Source organism: Penaeus chinensis, chromosome 12, assembly GCF_019202785.1.
Source record: "Penaeus chinensis breed Huanghai No. 1 chromosome 12, ASM1920278v2, whole genome shotgun sequence".
Taxonomy (NCBI): domain Eukaryota; kingdom Metazoa; phylum Arthropoda; class Malacostraca; order Decapoda; family Penaeidae; genus Penaeus; species Penaeus chinensis.
Genome location: NC_061830.1, coordinates 9,207,241 through 9,212,240, shown reverse-complemented (window position 1 = coordinate 9,212,240; position 5,000 = coordinate 9,207,241). Strand labels below are relative to the sequence as shown.

The 5,000-nt window shown below is 45.1% G+C and overlaps 1 protein-coding gene across 5 annotated transcripts in view; it reads left to right on the top strand.

The window, feature by feature from the left end:
• The window catches only part of LOC125030905 (neuron navigator 3-like), a 228,712-nt gene that overhangs the window by 37,038 nt on the left and 186,674 nt on the right, over window positions 1-5,000 (top strand). The gene's annotated exons all lie outside the window — the stretch shown is intronic.

Below are 5,000 nucleotides of genomic sequence, written 5' to 3'. Positions count from 1 at the left end.
AGAGAGAGAAAGAGAGACATAGAAAAGACATAACAAGAAACAAAACATGCCAACATACATAACTATAGACTACCAAAGGATAAAGCAAAATAAGAAATGCAAATAAAAAGTAAAAAGTAAACACGCAAATAACACGAGTGAAACTACCCGAAACCAGGAAACGAGAATTTGCTTCATAAATTTCCATCAGCCTCCAGTTTTGGGCACTTATTCCATCTGTCGGGCCAAAAGTTCTGTCTGAAGAATTGATGCCAGAAGTTTTATGGGGGGGAAAAAAGGGGGGGGGGGGGAGGGGGAGGTCACTCTCGCCAAAAGGGTACATCTTTTGTTATTTACATCATTTGTTATATTTGCTGCAAGGGGAAGGGTTTTTTCGCCTTTTTGCACCCTCTCCTCTCTCCTCTCTCTATCTCCCTCTCCTCCCCTCCCCTTTCCCCCCCTTTCCCCTCCTCCTCCTCCCCCTCCCCCCCTCCCCCCCCCCTCACCCCCCTCCCCCCCCCTTTCCCCTTCCATCACCCCCTCCTCCCCTCTGAGCAGTGCCGTGTGGTGGCAGCACTTCGGACAGTGATGGATGTTGGCAGCGATACCTCCAGCCCTTGTGGACGCCACTTGCCGCTGTCACAGCTCATGACGTCACTGCTTAACACCTCTGTCATGGGCTCCTTTTTGCTTTGTTTGTGTCCTTTGTTGTTGGGTGTTTAGGTGTGGTTATCGTTGGGCGTATGGCTTTCGTTTGTTTGTATTCGTGCTTTGTATTTATTTGCTTCTTGGGTTTTGGGGTTGATGCGCCACCTTCAAATCTCTGGTGGGGGGTCCTTGTATTTTTTTGTTGTTATGTTTTTATGCAAAGTATGTACACAAACACAACACACAAAACAACACACATGTTGTAGTAGTATGTAGATGTATGTATGTTGTATGTAGGTTTTTTGTGTGTGTGTTTTTGTGGTGTGTGTGTGTATGTGTGTGTGTTGTGGTGTTGTGTTGTGGTGGTGCGCACGGCGCGCGTCCGTGGTGCGTGCGGGCGTCGGGTGGAGTATATGGCGTTAGGTGTGTGTTAATATGCATACACCAAATACATAAATATTCTTTTTCATATTCATGGCTGCTGACTTATTCGTTCACTCACCGGTTTATGACGTCGCTTTGATCGCTGTCATATTTTCTTGTTTTTTCAATGAAAACCTTTTTTAAAATTCCCAAAATAAAAAAAAGAAAAAAGAAAATGCATTTTCTTGTATCAAGTTCCCGCATACACACAGACACAGTGTGCACTCCCTCCCCTTTCTCTCTTATCGTTCAATAGTAAAGTAGGAATATAGACAGTTTTATTAACTGAGAAGTGGCCTGTCGAAGATCTGGCCGGTGTGCGGGCGTGCGGGCGTGCGTGGAAAGAAAGGGAAGCTTTTTTATCTAAGGGCGGCGCTGGAGACATGTGTTTCACCCATCGACATCACCCACGCCTCGGGTCACTCTCTCTTCGCTTTTCCTGGGTTTTCTTTTTCTTTTTCTTTCTTGTTTTATATCTGTGTTTTCTCTCTCTCTCTCCTTCTTTTTCCTCTCTTCTCCCTCCCTTCTCTCTCTTCTCCTCCTTTTCCCCCTTCTTCTATCTAAATTTTCTCTTTCTCCCATCCTTCTCTCTCTCTCTCTCTTTCCTCTCTCTCTCTCCTTCCTCTTCCCTTTTCTCTCCTCTCCTCTCCTTTTCTCTTTTCCCCTCCTCTCTCTCTCTCTCTCCTCTTTCCTCTTCTCTCCCTTTTTCCTCCCTTTCTTTCTCTCTTTCTCCCTCCCTCCCCCCCCCCTCCCTTTCCCCTACCTATACTCCTCCTAATACCATCCCTTTACCCCTCTTCTTCCCTCCTTCCCTCCTTCCCTCCTTATCCTTACCCTCCTTTCTTCCCTCCTTCCCTTTCCCCCCCTTTCCCTTTCCTTCCCTCCTCCCCCCCTTCTTTCCCCCCCTTCCCTTCTTCCCTTTTTTCCCTCCTTCCCTTTTTTCCCCCCTTCCCTCTCCTTCCCTTCCTCCCTCCTTTCTCCCCCCCCCCTCCCCCCTCCCCTTTTTTTCCCCCCCCTTTCCCCTTTTTCCTTTTTCCCCCCCTCTCTTTTCCTTTCCTCAGCTTCACCCCTCTCCTCAAACCCCTTCCAAAAAACCCCCCCTTCCTCAAAACCTCCCCCCCCCTTTTTTCTTTTCTCTAAATCAAACCCAAAAACCCCCACCCCAAAAACAAAACATTTTTTTTATTTTAATAAAAAAAAAAAATGTTTTGGTGTTTGTTTTTTGGTTTTTTTTTTTGTTTTGGTTGTTTTTTTTTGTATTGTGTGTGTGTGTGTGTGCTGCGGGGCGTGGGTTGTGCGTGTTGTTCACAGCTATACCGTATTTCACCGGGTTTTTGTCTTTCTGTTCTCTTTTTTTCGTAAAAAATTGCGCAGCGCGCCCCCCCCCCCCCCCACACATAATATACATATATATCAAAAAAAATAAATTTATTATATTAATATAAAATAAAATACCCATACAATACACACACAAAACCCAAACACACACACACACAATATATATAAAAATTAATAAAAAATTATATTTAATATTTTTGTTTGTTTTTTTTATGTATAAAATAAATATGGGTGTTGTGTGTGTGTGTGTGTTGTTGGTGTGTTGTATTTGTGTGGTTGTGTGTGTGTGTGTGTGTGTTGTGTGTGTGTGTGTGTGTTGTGCTGGTGCGTTATGTCGCGCAGCACACACATATATATATATATTTTTTTTTTTCTGTATATTAGTAAATACCACATGTATCAAAACAGCCAGAGCGCACAGTAATCCCGAGCAGCAGCATCGCAACCTGGGGGTTTAAACTCGGTATCTCCACGACTGTCAATGAATACAATTTCAGATGTCACTTGGATGACGAGGCAAGTTCACGTCCTTTGTAAGCTGCACGTTAAGTCGAGATTCGGGTACTGAAACCAAAGGACTTTCAACCTTACGGACCCCCTTCCCACCAGTGAGAGATGCGGGTCACACACCGGCGGAGAGGGTTAATTACGGTTCAAGTAGTAGAGACGGCAGTACTAGTGTGATTTATGGCGGTAAGGGCGAGATCCTTCCTTGTTTTTGTGTAGGATCATTTTCTTGCATAAGTGCACGCGAAAACCGTAGGGACACGCGTAACGTATCCTTGTGATCGAAATAACTCTAAAATAACCGGGAGAGCGCGCAGCGGGGGTTTAATCTCATGCATAACGCGATTATTTTTATATTTTTTTTTTTTCTTTGCTGTTTTGTGATTAGATTGTTTATTCATTCCGTTTGTTTATTGTTATTATTCACTTTTCCTATACGTATTTCTCGTTATCAAAGCTGTTTTATTCTCCTGTCCCTGTCTCCATCTATTTTCATCCATTTTCTTATCTTCCCTGATCTGACTTATCTTTCTGTCTGTCTATTTCGCTGTCTTTCTGTCTTATCTGTCTCTCAATATCTATTTCTATCTATCTATCAATCTATCTGTCTCTATCTGTCTATATCTGTATCTATTTCTTTATCTATAAATATCTGTCTATCTATCTATCTATTTATATATATAAACCCTCTCCTCTTCCTCTCCCCCTCTCTCTTTTCCCTTTTTTCTCTCCCTCTCTCTCTCTTTTCTCTCTCTCCTCCTTCTCTCTTCCTTTTTTCTCTCCTTTTTCTCTCTTCTCTCCCTCTTTCTCTCCTCTTTACTCTCTCTCCCTTCCCCCCTTCCCACCCCCTCCCCTCCCCTCCTTTCTCCCCTCTTCTCTCTTTTCTCTCTCTCCCTCTCTCCCTTTTTCCTCCTCTTCCCTCTCTCTCTCCTCCTCTTTTTCTCTCCTTCTCTTCTCTCTCTCCTCTTCTCATTCTCTTCCCTTATCCCCCCCTTTTTCCCTCCCCCCCTCCCTCCCTCCCCCCCCTCCCCCCCCTCCCTTTCCCCACCTCCCACTCCTCCTAAAACCACCTTTGCCCTCTCTTCTTCCCTCCTTTCCCCCTTACCCTTTCCCCTTTCCCCTTCCTTCCCCCCCCCTCCTTCCCCCTTACCCTTTCCTTCCCTTTCCTCCCTCCCTCCCTCCTTCCCCTCCCCCCCCATCCTCTTCTCCCTCCTCCCCCCCTCTCCTCCTCCCTCTCTCTCTCTCTCCTCTCTCCTCACTCCTTCTCATTTTCTCTTCTCTTCTCTTCTCTCCTCTCTCAATTTTTTTCCCCTCTTCTTCATTCCTTCTCTCTCTCTTCTCTTCCTTTTCCTTCTCTCCCCTTCCCCCTCCCCTCTCCTCCTCCCCCTCCTCCTCCTCCCCTCCTCCTCCCCTCCCCCCTCCCCTCCCCCCCTCTCCACAAACTCTTACTCCATCTCCTCTCACAAATTTTTTTTTTTCCTCCCCTTCTTCCTCTTTCTTCTGCTCTTCCTCCTCCTCCCCCTCTTCTTCCTCATACCCCCTCTTCCTTTTACTCCTCCTCGTCCTCCACTTTTTCCTCTTTCCCTTCCTCCTCCTCCTCCTCCTCCTCCTCCTCCTCGTCCTTTCCCCCTTCTTCCTCCTCCTCCTCCTCCTCTCCACTAATTCTTGCTTCCATCCTCCACTCATCTATTTTTCGTTTTTTTCATATATATATTTTTAATGTATTTTTTTTCATGTACATAACCAGTGTGAAAGGAAGTTCAGTTCATATAATCTTAGATCATATAAGTCCCGTAAAAAAAAAAAAAAAAAAAAAAAAAAATTATCCCTCCCTCTCTCGCATGCGTCTTTTGTGCCTGTCTTGGAAGTTCCTGCTACGTCTTCAAGTCATAAATCTTCTTGTGCTTTACTTAGACAGATGGTCCTTACCTTTGAAGGGGGAGGAGGGTGATGGAAGATATATTTAGAGGGGGGGTGGGGGGACGTCCATGGATCAGTTTGAAAAATTATCGAATATCATCTGGTTTGGTCTCGTCTCGGTCTGACAGCTGATATCTTTTTTAAAGCATCATCAAATTTGAATATTTCCATTTTGTTCCTCTGTC